Source organism: Ambystoma mexicanum, chromosome 6p (assembly GCF_040938575.1).
Source record: "Ambystoma mexicanum isolate Mex_15411 chromosome 6p, UKY_AmexF1_1, whole genome shotgun sequence".
NCBI lineage: Eukaryota > Metazoa > Chordata > Amphibia > Caudata > Ambystomatidae > Ambystoma > Ambystoma mexicanum.
In genome coordinates, this window is record NC_090935.1 from 1,535,431,878 (window position 1) to 1,535,447,621 (window position 15,744).

The following is a 15,744-nucleotide window of genomic DNA, read 5'->3' on the forward strand; positions in this document are numbered from 1 at the left end:
TTTCACGTACCAAGTTAGGAGACGGGGCTTTGTGGTGTTTGGTCCAGTTAGAGTCATTGGGCCTCATTACACGGTAGGAGGTAACCATGCCGCTATTAAAGGCATGGCTACTCCCTTACCGCATACCGGGTCCGGGTAGGCGGTATGGGGATTTACCGGGTCATTCTGACACTGGAGGACCCGGTAAATCCCCATTTCAAATACCATTCCCCATTCCCATTTGAGCCCCTACATGGCTCAATGGGAATGGGGAAGGAGATAATAATGGTACCGCAATTTGCGGTACCGTTATTAGCTCTGAAGTCCCTCAGCGGGTCCCGTCCTTAACGCCTGGTTAGACCAGGCATTAAGCACGGGACCCGCTGAGGGACCTCGTAGTAGGGCGCTAAGGGATTACTGGCACCGGTGACCTTACCGCTGCCGGTAATCCCTTAGCGCCTACCGTGTAATGAGGCCCATTGTGTGATTTACAACCATCGATTTTGTCGCGGCCTCTGTAGGAGGTGTTCTTTGCTTTTTTGATCTGGGGTACCCCGTTACATTCTGTGTTTGGTGTGAACAATCAAGCCGTGCATGCTATACTAAGAACTTCCCCAATTCCACCCTCCCCTTACTCCATCCTAAACTGAAGCATCTGTCACCCTAACAAATTAAACTTGAATCAAGCAATTAACTCCCTACATTCAACATCCCCAAAACCCTGCAAAATCAGGTATACAACAGTTAGTGAAAGAGTGTTACCTATCTCAATCGCAAGGCAACTTTTAACGGAGGTTCGCGCTGTCTGGGGCCGCAAGCCATTCTGAAGTCAGATGCATTTCGACCACTCAAATTTGGATTCTACGAAGTAGCAAACAATTCGCCTCGCTTCTTGTCTCTTCGCACAACATTCGCTGCCAGGGTCCCTGTGGTTTGAGCCACTGGCTGTTGGCGATAGTTTCATCAGCAGCATCAGCAGATTGTTGCATGGTCGTGTCTCGGTGTCGTATCCTACTGCATTTCTTATTGCTACATCCTCGTTGTGCATGTGTCAGTTGATATCTTCGTGCGAGATTGCTTCGGGTTCTCGTCTTGGGTGCTCAGGAGATGCTCTCTCCGGCCGTGGTCTGTTCCTGCCATTTTCTTGCCTTCGGTTCGTTCTCCAGTCACCCTCCAGATGGTTCTCTGCCCAGTTCCATGTTTCCCTGGAGTCCGTGAAGTGTACAGCTGTTCCATTATGGTATATTTTTAAGTGTGCTGGGAACAAGAGCCTATATTTTACATTCAGGGACTGCAGTTTCCTCTTAAGTGGATTGAAGGGTTGTCTCGCCTTTTGTACCTCCCTGGTGAAATCAGGGAAGAAGGCAATTCTGCATCCATTGTATGTTACGGAACGTTTGGTTCTGGCCATTTGGAGTATGGCATCTCAATCCCTATAATTGGGGAGTTTTGCTATCACTGTGCGCGGGGGTGCTCCGGGGACTTGTCGGCCCACTGGGATTCGGTGGGTGCGTTTGATTGAGAACATTTTTGATAGGGCCTTGGGAGCGAATAGATCAGCAAGCTATTGCTCAAAAAATAACTCCATGCTCGTACCCTCTGACTTTTCTGGAAGTCCGAGAATTCAGATGTTGTTCGTCTCGCTCTTCCCTCTCCCTCCTCCACTCATTCCTCCAATGTTTTGAGACGCGCCAGTGCCCCTGTCATTTGCTGACTCACGGTTCTCCAGCCGTCTTCCGTTTCAGATATGCTCCCTTCAGCCTCTACCGTACGAGCAGTAAACTTCTGTAGATCGTGGCGCAGAAGCAAGACCTCTGTGCTTATGCTGTCCATCTTTTTTTCCATAGAGGTTCTTGAGTTGGCTATGGCATTCATGATGTCCTGTAGGGACAGTTGGTTTTCAGCATTCCCCATTGCCTCGCCAGGGTTAGTTTGTTCCTGTGTGGGGGTTTGGCCAGGGGTTGTGTACTGTTCCATTTTGCTCTCCGTGCTCGCATTTTTTGCCCTTTCTTTCCCCATGGTGGCGTGGTTAATATTGCTTCAGTTGGGTACTCTTGGCGCCGCACAAAAATGTCCCAGTCTGGTGGGCAACCCACAGCACCGTGTGTCGTGTCAGCGAGCAGTGTTTGCGCAAGGCGCTGTCTTTGCTTTAATCGTTGCTGTTTATGCTGCTGTATCACATCTTCCAATGTCAATTTAGTACATTTTGTAATTTGCACTCTAATTTTTATGCGACAGTGTGTGTCCCCCTCTCCCTTTTAGTAGTGGTGACTGCAGAACTAGCTTCTATGTCTCGCTTAGTAGCCCTCCGTCTTAATCTGGAGCCATGTGTATTTACTCTGTGTGGCGCCATAGTGGTGCCAGAGCGTTGTATCCACCTTGCACCAGGCCTAAGTGGAAGCCGGCTGTTGTAGTAGTTGGGGCAGCTCTTCTCTCTCAAGTGTCGGCGAGGGCTTGCGTTCGGTGCTGGTAATGCCCAGGGTGCTGTGCAGTCGCGTTTATTCAGCCGTGTCCCTTTGGCGAGCTGCGTGGTGATCTAGCCAAATGTTCTGGTTTGTTGCTTTGTCTTGATTCTCGTGTCTCTTTCCCTTATCTCTGGGCTGGGAGGCCTCTACTGTGTCCAGAAGTGTCCACTTGCTTCCGTTAGTGCCTCTCTATTCGGGAGGCCAGTTCCTCCCAGGCGGGAAGTACCAACCACTGTGTGTTAGTTCATCGTTTGGTGGTGGCTATCCTTGGTCGTATTCATTGAGGGATCTTTCATACATTCAGTTCACGTTTTCAGTGGTGGTTAAGTATCCTGCAGGGTCAACACTTCGACTATGATGCACCAACATGTGTCACTCCCTTCCCCCAAGCAGATTACCTCGAATTTCAGGCTTGTATGCTTGCCACCCACGTAGCTGGTGACTAGCGTCTCCTGTGTTCCGCGGCACTGCCTTGTTTCAGCTTCTGCGGCTCATTTGTGTGCTTTTATATCCTCTTAGGGGAGGCAGCGTGTGTTGTTAGGGATGGTGCAGTATTTATATGCTGCACCATGTGTTGGACATCCCACTGTTTTGTTGTAGTGTTTCCCCACTAAGCACAGAATTCTGCTCACCGCTAGGGCCACCGCCAATTCGGCGAGTGTGCTGCGATCCAATCTCGCTGTCACCCTCTCCCTCTCCCGGTGGCAACGGGGGTGCAGAGAGAGAGAGCCGCAGGTTCTCCCAGCAGGCCGCCGTTGCTGGTCCTCACTGCGCCTCGGGCCGTAGCGTTAGCGTGTTCCGCCAAGCGCAGGAAAGGCAGCAGTCCAGGAGGACGGGCTTTATCGGTTTCAGGGGGTATGCATAGGTGTCACGACTCGCTCCCTTCGCTCCCGTTCCCACCACTTGGGGGCATGATTTGGGGTTTATTCCCTACTGGACTTTTCCTCCGAACCTTATGCTACAGTGCTGTAATGAATTGGGAGCGCTAAATCCCTATTTTCCAAACTACTTCCCTTCCGGATCCATTCCAGGTTTTTGGCAGCCAGCATGCTTCTTTAACCAAATGACTATGCTTCCCAGAATGCCTGGCCCACTGCTTCACCTCCACCCTTGCAGGACAAGGTTGGGTGGAGGATAGGCAACACCTGTGGCTGCAGGTGCAGCAGTCAGCACACCTGAGGCGTGTGCTCGTTAAGCAGCTTTAAAAGCCTCAGTCTTATTTCAGTCCAGCGCTGGTCATCGTTTGCAGTGTTCCTGTTGTGACTAGTCCCTTGTTCCTTGTTCCTTGCCTTTGTACCTAGTTCCTAGTTCCTGTTTTCTTGTTCCTCCGCCCTGAATCTCGGATTCATGCGCTAATTGATTTCTGCTCCCTTGATTCCCTTTTTGTCTTCCTCTGTTTGCAGGCAGCATTTCTCAGTGCTTTTCCTTTTTAGATGCAGCCCAGTTTGTCTGTGTTCTATATTTCTTTGACTCTGCCCTTTGCTGCTGTAAACCCGTATGCCTTAGCCTTCCTCTTAGATTAGCTTCCTGTCTTTTCCTTGGAGGGGTAGGGAGAAGTTTTCATTGGTTATTTCGTTTTTCCCTGCTCCTGATCCTTACTTTCTATTGGGATCCATTCCATGTTTTCCATTGCACTTCTGCATTTATTTCCCATTTGATTATTAGGTGTGGTGTGCGGTTGTAGCTAGCTCCTGTGTGAATGCTTATGTTTTCCTCACTAATTTGTAATCACTATTCCAACTTAGGTATTTAGTTTTCCTCCCATTGCTGTTATAGCCTTTCTGGGTCCCAGTTTCATCAACAGGATTCGTGGGCTAGCTGACATTCAAGAGGTTTATCTCGTCCTCGTGAGGACTGTTCTTTAGTTCCCTTATTTAATACCATCAAGAGTGTTAGTCCACAGATCCTGTCATTGCTTACCCTCCACGTGGGTTTAGCGCTGACAGTACCTGTAACAGCAATTGGGGGTAAGGCGCTTGCCGACTTTCCTCGCGGTCAGGTGCTTACCCCCACATCCCTTTTCATATATTGGTTTTGTTGTCACACTCTATTTGCACTCCTGGGTTCTAGCATACATGAGTCGTTGTTCCTGTGTGCACGTAGTTTAATTCGAAGCTAATCACTGTGTTATTTAGTGCACATTTCCCTTGCCATATTCGCTGCCTTTGTACTCGCCTGACTAATCCTGACAATAAGACCCTTTTTTAGCGGGGTCCCCAAATGCAGGCATGTGTTACCTGTTGTCGCTGACCTCCACTGGCATCGGCAGACTGCACCGCAGTTCTCGGCTGGCGGGTGTCCCAGTCAAGGACCAGCTCCGCCGGTGTCTGTCCCGCTAGCTCCATCGCCACGTCCCAGTACTCCTGGTGTATGGGTCCGATGGCGTTGAGGAGGCTGGCAGTGTTCTTGTGCCGGTCCTCCCGCAGCCCCTGACAGCGCGCCTACAGCAAGTCTCCACGACAGCGCTGTCTCGGGAGGCGAAGTCACTGGGTAACTGCCTCAGCGTATTCTCGTCCCTTGCATGACAATCCGCACCGCCTCACGGTTGCGTCGGCCATCTTGGGCAGTTCCTGCAGTTTACAGCCACGGCACTTCCACAGCGTAGATCTTTGGTTCCAACTCCCGTTTCGGCTCTACAGCTCAGCGACCCGTTTCAACCATGGTCCACTGCACATATGCGTTGTTTTTGGCAGAGTTTTAGTCCATTTTGCAGGATTTAAGCAGGATATTGCTGGCGGCCTCATCAGCACCGATGGATCACGTTCACATTGCATGCTCGTTCCACATGGCCTGTTTGAATTCAATTTACCCAGCCATCTTTCAGCAGTTAAGTGGAGCTTATCTGTTCACCATCTGTATGAGATCACCCAGGCCCAGAGAAAAGCCAGCCTCAGAGCCAACCCATGAAAATGTAATCTTGGCAAGTCCGCAGTAAAATGTCTAAGGTTTTTTTATAGGAAATGGCCTAATTCAACCACAAATTATTCAAGCATCGCCGCCAAACAGACAATTCAAAAAAATCAACACCAAATAAACTGATCTGGAGTAAGGAAGATCATGAAAGTTTCTATGGCCTGAAAAAATATCCTTTGGAGCGAGCCCATCCTTAAGATGCCAGACTTTAGTAAGGAGTTTCTATTACAAAAAGATGCCAGACTTTAGTAAGGAGTTTCTATTACAAATTGATGCCTCTAAAATTGGATTAGGAGCTGTACTCTCACAAGAATATGAGGGAATTTAACACCCCGTATTACACACAAGCCAGAAACCTTTCACCAAGGAACAGTACTATGCTGCTGTGGAATTGGTAGCCTTGGCCTTAAAATGGGCTGTCACCCACTTACGGTATTATCTAACTGGCAGAAGGTTTAGATTAATTACTGATCACTCGTCCCTGATCTGGATGAGTTTGCAGAGCGACACCAGCGCCAGAGTAATGCAATGGTTACTGGACTTGCAACCTTTCTGTTTTTAAGTTGAACTTTGAAAAAAGGACAAGAACAGGGGAACGTCGATTTTCTGAGCCGCTTTCCTAGAAGGGGAAGCAACAGCGATATGGGGACTGGTATTTGATGAATCAAGGGAATTTGTCCCTTCTCACTAAGGGTAAGCCCCTCTCTACCCCCCTCCTACACCCCCTGTGATGCTAGGGAGGTGAGCCTGCTCTGCAATACCTTCCCTAGGAGTCTTGTCACTAGAGAGTAACCTGCAGTATATACTAACCTGGGGATTAGGGTAGCCTGTGATAGGGAGGGGTTGGTCCTTTTAGACAAGAGAGAGGGGAATGGCCCTAGGACCCTGATAAAAAATTCAATAAAAAGCCTTGAACCATCTCTGAGAGTTGAAGTATTCCTTGATACATCTGTGACACATCACATATTCAAATTCTCGTATCATAAACCAGGTATGGGATTATACGCTCATTTGCACACACCATCTGACAGCTATTGTTATGATTTGCGAAGCAACTAAGTGCTGGTTTAAAATACAGAGTATATACTGCAGGTTTTCTTTTTAAAACTGCCAATGAAATTTTGGGGACAATTTATTTACAAATTGTGCTGTAAAATGCAGCATCTGGCCCCTTTTTCCGCATAATGTTCCCAGGAAAGGGGACTGGGAGGGTGGGGGTAAGTTGGAGAATTATATCTGATTTATAACAAAAAAGGGCTTATGTCAAAGGAGGGTTGCACTCAGGTATTAAAATCTGTCAATCACAATGAAGTTTGCATAGCATCATATATTGATGCATTACATTTTTTCTTTCAGTGGTTCTTGAATTACAATTTGTGCAATAAATACTGGCTAACCGCACACATCCTCAACTGTCATCCTGTGATAATCTAATCCACTGTGCGATTGCCCTAAATTTAAGTGCCTTGGCGGCAATAAATCATAGCACCACCCCCTCTATGTGACATTAGCGAATGGGATGCAACGCCCCTTGTCATGACGTAGTACACAACTGTGGTAGGCGTATTGTCCCCGCATCAATGGAATCACGTTTATGCACGCAAAACACTGAAGAAACTCACTCCTTCAATGCATACACACATTATTTGATAATTCGCTTTGCACAAAAACACACTTTCTTTTTTTAACATAACTTTTTATTTGCATTTTTAAACCAAACATTTCCATATTAAATGACCCCCCCCCTTCCTGGTCCTGCGATAGTCCATGGGCTTGCTCTCTGGTCCTGTACCTCCCACTTCTGCCTTGTCGGAGGGTATGTACATCATGTGCACTTCCTGATCGCTCACTGGTCCTCCCCCCCCCCCCCACCTTTTGAGATGCTTGAGGAGCTCATACCATTCCCAAGATGTGCATTCTCCTTGGGCACCAGAACCCCCTTGTCACAGCCTGTAAGAAGTCCAGAACCTTCGAACAGTCTGACCGATAGCCTCAGTGATCTCCCTGCAGGGAGTGTGTTAGCCATTCGAGTGCTGCAAAGCTTCCCATCTTGCCTACCCACTCGTTTTCCAACGGGGGTTCCTTAGATGTCCAGTTTTGTGCTAGAGCCAATGCCCGCCATCATCAAAATGGCATACACTTTGTAGTCGGCTTTTGATGCTAAGTCTTCCAGGGCCTCAACTAGGCCTATCAGAGCCAAGCCTCTATTACCACCCACTCTTCACTTGCAAGGTTTGTTCTACCGCCTCTTGTATGACCCCCCAGAATTCTTGTATGCGGGGACACTCCCACCATATGTGGCTCCATGTTCCCTCCATCCTGCACTCCTTCCAGCAATACTTAGACAGTGCAGGATACATTTTGTGGAGTTTTGCTGGGGTTAGGTGCCACTGTAGGACCAGTTTTACCCACATTTCTTGGATCTGGAGGGATCTCGTTAGTTTGAGGATGTTTGGCCATAGTTTTGCCTAGTCAGTCTCCTCTATTTGTTGTCCTGAGGTCACTTCACAACGTTTCATCTAATTCCTTTGAGCTGGGTCCTACACCATTTTTATGTGTGGATATATTGATGCCACAACCCGCCTATACCCGGGGTCTGAAGTTAGGTTTTTCTCGAAGGGGGTTCATGGGTGTGTCACCTCCTCTTTCATAAGGGGGTGCTGAAGCCAATGCCTTATTTGGGGATATCGAAATTGCTCCCCTTCTCACACTCCGAAGTCTGCTTTACATTGGCTGAAAGATTTCACCTGGTCCCCTTCGAACATGTCTCAGATCATTTGGCAGCCTCCCTCCTGCCATTTACTAAATGTGTTGCCCCTCCACCATGGGGTGAATTGTGCGTTAACAAATATCAGGGTAAATGGGGATGGGAAGGAGGTGATATGGGCGCGTTTGATAACTTCGTCCCAAGAGTCTCCCACTAGAGAGAGTATTGTGCTGCTATACATTTGGCCCAGTCTCTCTGCATTGCGCTTCCAAAGGACCTCCTCCAGGTTCTCCCCGGTCAATGCCCTGTCCATTGGCGTCCAGATCTTATCTCGGTCATCCTTCTGCCAGCCTCTAATAACTGTGAGTTGGGCTTTGAATTCTGGTTCCCCATCCCGCCTCTATTGCTGGGCATCTTCATTACCCTGTTTGCTAACCTCAGTGTTCTATTATTCCAGACAAATCTACTTGTATGTTTTTGGATAGCCCTAAATAGGGTGGGTGGTACATGAATTGGAAGTACCGAAAAGATGTACAGCAGCTGGCGAAGGATGACCAATTTTAACACGCACCAGTTTGCTCTTGACCATTTACAGCAGGGGCAGGTGATTTGCCTCGTATAGCTCCTCTATCAATTTGGTTAAATTGATTCCTAGGTAGGATATGGTTTTCTCGACCCATCTATAGTGGGAGACCCTTTTGAGTTCCAGCTCTATTCCCTTCGGGATTGTCAGATTTAGTACTTCAGACTTGTGTGCATTTATTTTTAGGCCTGCCACCGGTCCAAATTGCCGAATCTCGTTGCCCCTAGGGAAACCGGTGGGTGTGTTATTGATAGCAACATGTCATCCGCAAATGTGGCTATTTTATGCTTTCTTCCCCCGAATGTCACTCTTGCTATTTCTTTATTGGCTCTCACTGCCGTCAAGAGGGGCTCTAAATGTATTGCATAGAGCAGGGGTGACAAAGGGTAGCCTTGTTTTGTGCCACGTTGCACTGCGACAGGTTCTGTTAGATGGCCATTTATGGCTATTCGGAGCAGAGGGTGCTGGTAGTTAGCCCTAACCCTGGTCAGATATCTGTTTCTGAAGCCCATCTTTTTCATGGTTGTGAATAGAAACCCCCACTCCACCCGGTCGAAAGCTTTCTCAGCATCCAGGGCTATGAGGAGAGCTGGGATCTCCTTCTTGTTCACGTTTTCAATTAGATGCACAAGCCTTCTGACGTTGTCGCTAATTTGACGGCCCCTGACGAAACCCGACTGGTCCAATTGAATGATACGTGGGAGGATTTGATTTGTATAGATCTTGGCATCTACATTGATTAAGGCGATTGGCCGGTATGAGCCGCACTCTGTGGGGTCCTTTCCCTTTTTGGGGATGAGAACCACTGTCGCCTCTTCCATAGATTGTGTTATGGTTCCTCCAGAGCAAAATTGGTTGAACAGGAGAGTTAGGTGTGGTAATAGTGCCTCCCTATGGGCCTTGTAGAATTCAGAGGTGAATCTGTCAGGTCCTGGGGATTTATTGGCAGGTAGTGCTTTTATTGCCTCTCGGATTTCCTCGCAGGTTATATCTTGGTCTAGGGGAGCCCTCTCTTCCTCAGTTATGCCTGGAAGGTTAATGTTCTCTAAGTAGCCCTCAGTGGTATCAGGTTGTCTGAGCTAGAGAGCATGGTGTAGTATTTCACAAATTCTCTTTCAATGTCCTTTGTATTCGTACTGGTGTTATCCCCATCAACGTTTATTTTCAGTATAGTTTTTGCCTTTTCCGCTCTCCTAAGCAACCTGGCCATTAGCCTGTCTGACCTACTTGCTTTTATATAGTATTTCTGCTTTAGGGACAGTAGGGCACGTTCCGCCACTCTACTTTGTATTAGGTCTAGTTGGCCCCTTATAGACCTATATTCCTTCTTTGTTTCTTCTCTTGCCCCTGGTCCCATGCGGGACATTATCTCTTTAAGCTTCCCCTCTAATTTTGTTTCTTCTGCTGTCATTTCCCTGTCTCTCCGTGTCTTAATGGCTATTATTTTCCCCCTAATTGTCGCTTTGAATGCATCCCATCTTGTTTGCGGCTTTGTGTCCGCAGGTTTATTATCCTCAAAGAAGCTTGTTATCCCCTCCGTAATCTCCTTTGTCAGTTCCTCATCCTTGAACAGGGCTGCAGGATATCGTCATTTCCATAGGCCCAAGGGCCCCCTGATTTCTCTGCAGTGTTAGTTTTATGGGGGCATGATCAGATTGTTTTACTGTTCCCACCACAATCCCCAGTGTATGGCCAAGAAGACTCCCGGATGCCCATATGTAGTCAATCCTAGAGTGTGTGCGGGGGACGTGAGAGTAGAAGGTGTAACCTTGCCTGTCCCCCTCGATCTCCCTCCTTTCTTGCTGTGCTCTGTTGCTTGGAAGATTCGGGTGAAGCCCCAAAACCTTATCCTGCCCCTGTCCCGGGATTGGACGTGGGTTTCCTGGAGGGCTACTATGTCTGGGGCTCCCTTCTAAGGAATCTTTCGAAAAAAACCACTTTCTTAAATGTATTGTATTTTATGTGAAATGAGAGAAAGGATTTGATTTGATTGATTTTGATTTTGGATGTTTATAGTGTGCATATCCTCCATTGAGAAACCAGGCAGAAACTGCATGTAGGTGCAAGTGTTATCAGTGTAGCAAGCAAAAGAAGTGAGTACATACGTTTTGGAGAATAATTATTGAAAGAGGTATGTTGATTGTGAGCTTCTTCCAGAATAAATGCACAGCCTTCATTTTCCAGAGAGCGATAGGCAGTGAGTTCCACATCTGTCTCCATGACGAACAAAATAGGAAAGAGGGATCGTAAGGTGTTGGTAACCAGATCGGAGGAGACAAGTTGGGCAATGATCAGCAATCTTGGAAGCAGGGAAACTGGCAACAAAGCCATGAAGGCACTTGAAGACCAGACATAAGTCTTTAAAAGAATCCTCAGATGTACTGGGAGCCAATGAAGGCTTCCACAAAAATGGGTTATTGAAGTAGTTCTTGGAAGATTATAAAGAAGTCTGGTGGCCGCATTTTGTACAACTTGGAGGCGGTGCAGCTGACCAGCTGGGAAAGCTGTTAGGAGGGCATTACAGTAGTCTAATTTTGAATTAATGAGTTCTGACGACAGCTGGATGATCTTTTTCTGCTATAGAGGAAGAATGGGCCTCAGGAGTTGCAGTCGGTTATGTGATGAGTCAGGAATAAGAGGTGGGCACAAGGTTACGTTATTCTCAAAATCAGACATTTTGTTAAACAAAAATGGGTTGAAAAAACTTCCTGTCTATATTCTACAGAGGAATTTCCCTACCTCAAAACTAAAACTAAGGGTCTGTTAGGGCCAAGTAGTCAGTAACTAAAAAGCTGTCCTTGTATTCAAACATTCTAAGCTGACCCTCACACTAGAAATAAAACATCAAAGGGTGCAAGGAAATGTCTTTGACTCGATATTAGCAAAAAGTGTTCACAATCAAAAATATATGGATGACTCCAACAAAAATAACTTCCAAGGAAAGGTCCTTAGATCCAGAAGGTGGTTCCCTTCCCCTGAACTTTTAGGTAGTATGGCAAAAGTGTCTCTTGATCCACACAGTTCATTTTGTGTCTTTATACTGGACTCACAAAGTTCTTTTTCAAATAATGAATTCCATAACAGTCTTTCTTTAACTTGGTCAAACAACAAATTCCATGACAGTTTTTCTTGAGGTCTTTTGGTAACTTTTGTGGATCGCCTGGTATACTCACCTGCCAGGTATCTTGCCACAATGGGCCTCATTTGAAGTATGGCGGTCTGGAAATAAGGGTGCCGGTAGCAACGTACCGGCACCCTTTATGGACCATCATACTACGAGAATACTGGTAGGGGCCTTGTATCCCTGGGCTGGCCTGACCTGCTGGGTTTTCAGGCCCCTACCGGCATGTCTCTCACTGAAGCACCGGCACCGTTAGCAATGGTGCCGGTGCTTCAGTGACCACATTTCCATGGAGGCCTCCATGGAAATGGGGATTAACCATTACTACTTGTGATATCCCTGTGGCACCGGGATATCAGGTGGTGGTAAGGGTGTTACGGTTAATGGCGGGTTTTACCGGCAACCTCGTAATGAGCCCCAATGCCTGCATTTGTATACAGAATTTTTATGCAACTCCAGGTGCCTGGTATTCTTGCCTGCCAGGACATCTGTCGCGAGCTTCTCTGATCCCCTGGTAAACTCCCCTGCCATGTATCTTTCCACAATGTCAGAAACTTTATAGAACTTCAAATGCCTGGTATTCTTGCCTGCCAGGACTTCTTTTGTTTCACTTTTTTTTCTTTTGTCTACCTGTTATCACAGTAGCATATTTCCTTAGATGCTTGATATATTTGCCTATGTTAATAGTTGCTTTAGTTTTACCTCTCATTGGCATCTCATGCACATGTACTTGCTTGTGGTTTGCTGTTGCACTTTGTGTCTGCGGTATTCGAATATTCTGCTTGTTGGATATTTGTAACAGTATTGGACTTTCTGCATTCAAGCACTTTTGTATTTTGTCCGTATTCGCAAACCTCAAAACATGCAGTCATTTGTTTAAACTTACGTCGGTACGCCCCGGGGTCCCCAACAACTTTGTGCAAACTCACCGGTCGCTCACGGCATTCCCAACTCTTGGCATGCCTTTGTGACAAAGCCTCCTCGCTGGGTCGGCTTCTTACATGGGGCAGACGTTCCCTCAGCGTCTTCTGCAGCTCCGCAATCACTCGCCGGTTTACCTCTGTGGCCTGTACCAGAGAACACTGCCTCCCAGCACAACTTCACCACCACAAACTCTGCTGCGGCCCCCAGTTCTTCCGCGGTCCCTCAGGTGTGCATGCTGTGCCTCTCTGGCCACGCCAATATGTGTACCTTGCATTCTCAAGGCGCTGCCAGGATTTGGATGTCCTCTTGCTTTCTGCTTTCTCGTGCACGGTCCTTACTCTCATTTCCTTTGCCATTTTTAAATATCCTGCACACTTTAGGCCCAGCAAAACAACTAGCCTGTGCATAGGCTTATCTTGATCTTTATATACTCCTTTCTCCTCTACTTCGTCTCAATACCTGAAGATTTATGGGAATTGAAGTCCATAACTGTTATCGGATTTCTTGGATGTTGCTCAAAAGTCTCACATAAAGATACATCAAAACCAGAAGATGCTATACCTAAATTGTGAATGGCTGAGTCATAGATGGAGGTTTAACTTGACTGATTCAGAGAAAATGTTTTCTGACTTACTATAGATGGAACTGTTTGACAACAATCCATTAAGGACTTATGTATTGGAGGGTCTTCCTTAGGGGATAGGGGGAATACCGCGTCTCACCCAATGTAGTCACCACCTCCCGGAGACAGTTGTCTCCTCCCATGTGATCCTCCCCCATATAGCCACCCCCAGGCAGCGGATGCTGTCCTCCAGCCACATAGGAGGAGGACACCGAAGGGGATTCAGTAATGACTACACTGAATTCATCACAGTAATAAGTTGATTTCAGTATTTCACCGACATGAGAATTGCAGTTCAGCTAGTTTTTTGACTTTAGAGGAAATGGTAGTGGGTACTTCAAATATAGCCAGGGAAGGAATGCAGGTCTGTGAATCTGCCAACAGTCGTTTTGGGCCAAACAGTATAATTTCGATTTTAGAGGGGTTTAGTTGCAACTTCTCACACTAGGGATTCACTGTGGCTCTGGCATCTCACTCTTCAGTATCAAGCGAGTTTGAAACTTGTGGGCTTCCTGGCTTATGCTTACTCTGCCTTCTCCAGGTGTCAAATCTGTTTTTGGTTCACTATAATGATGTAGAGTCAATGCAAGGATCTGTAGATGGTATATGATTTTGCATATATGCAAATAATATATAGTCCCTGGCTCATGGTTGTATGGCTGTGCTTACTTTCTGTCCCGTTAGTTTATTTAATAAAATAAACAAGAAAAAGTACAAAGGGAAAAGTCTTTCATAAGGCCATATCTAGTCTTTCATCAGGCCATATGTAGTCTTCTTTAATGTTCCAACAAAGTTCCAGAAAGTGCCCAAATGAACAAATAATCAAACATTCTCCAAGGTTTAGCAGCTCTCAGAATGATGGCAAAAGGTCTTCCCTTCCATTGGGTTTTCATCTTCTCTTCAGCTCTCTCTACCACAGTTCTTTTCCTTGGTAAAAAGACAACTCTCCAATGAAGGGGGTCAGATCCCATTCCCCTAGCATCACACACTCAAGTGTTCTTCCTCATCTCTTGACTTACTCTACAGTTCACAGTCCCTTACAGTTCACAGTTCTTTAACAACTATTCAACTCAAAGGCTACATTTCCTTTCTCCTAGATGTCACACTCTTAAAATGTGGTTTTCCAAACTCACATTCACTTTGGCCTGGTTTACTCTCCTTCCAGGATTTCACAATATTTGACTTCACATTCAAGTTGGCCTGGTTTACTCTTGTGCCAGAACTTTTGAATATTAAAAAATATTGTGATTTTCCTGGTATACTCTCCTGCCAGGACTTTAGAACACGTTACTTCTTTTATGTGGAGGTCTCCAGACTCGCCTTCACAATGTCCCACACATATATTTGGGTACAGGTTCCAAACTCACACAGTGCCTGGTTTACTTTCCTGCCAGGACTATTCACACTGCCTTTCACAACGTAGATGTGTTTCAGACTTGCACAAGTTACTAGGCAACAGCCTTGTCCATGCCGTTGTTATCCATTGGGTCAGTGACCCTTCACCTTCTCGTTTGTTACTTTCACTCTTTATCATAGGGAATTCACCCACTTTAGTAGTTTCCTTAACTTCCTCCATGGTGTGCAGCATTCGCCCTGAAGTGACCTGGTACCCTGCTTTTACCTTTTGGGCTCACCAGTTTTGTTCTGGCAGCTCTGGCGTTCTTCACATCATCATGTGGTAGCTGTGGCTTGCCGGTGGCTTGGTACAGCATTCTGCCCCTTCTCTGCTTCTCGCCAGGTCTAACAGTCTTGCGCTGCCCTCGACCTCACCACGGCAGACCTCTGGCTTTTCAGCTTTGTCTGAACAGCATTTTCAGCAGCCTTCCAGCATCAGGCAGCTCTCTGCTTGCTTTGCAGCTTCCGACAAGATTTGCGTTCAGCAAGGTCCCGTCTGCAGCATCTCTCCATTCGCACAGCTGATGGGTATTTTTTTTAAAAAACTTTTATTTATTTGGCATGGCAACACAAGAACAAGCGTAAGCATACAGGCAATTACATTTAGCACAGTGCAAAAAAGAAAGAATCACAAGCATATATTGTAGAGTCGAGGCGATATGAGCGCATCCGGAGTGCGTGAGGGTGGGTGTGGAGCAGATGGGGGGCAGAGGGAGAGGGGAGGAGATGAGGCATCAGAGACAGTATTGATGGGAGACATGTATGTACAGAACTTTTACCAAACGTCTCTGGGTCTGGAATGGGTTGGTTGTTGTACGGCCCAGGATTCTTTGGTATCTGAGGCCCATGTAACCGCCCTGAGCCAGTGAGCGTGGGTGGGCGAGGCAGGCCGGAGCCAGCAAAATAGTATGGAGCATACTGCGAGTAACATGCATAAACCAGCTAGTTTTTTGGAGTCTCGGTAGAGTTCAGGGAATTCATGAAAAAGGCATCTCACAGGGGATGGAGTGATGGGGACTTCAAGCATATCAGACA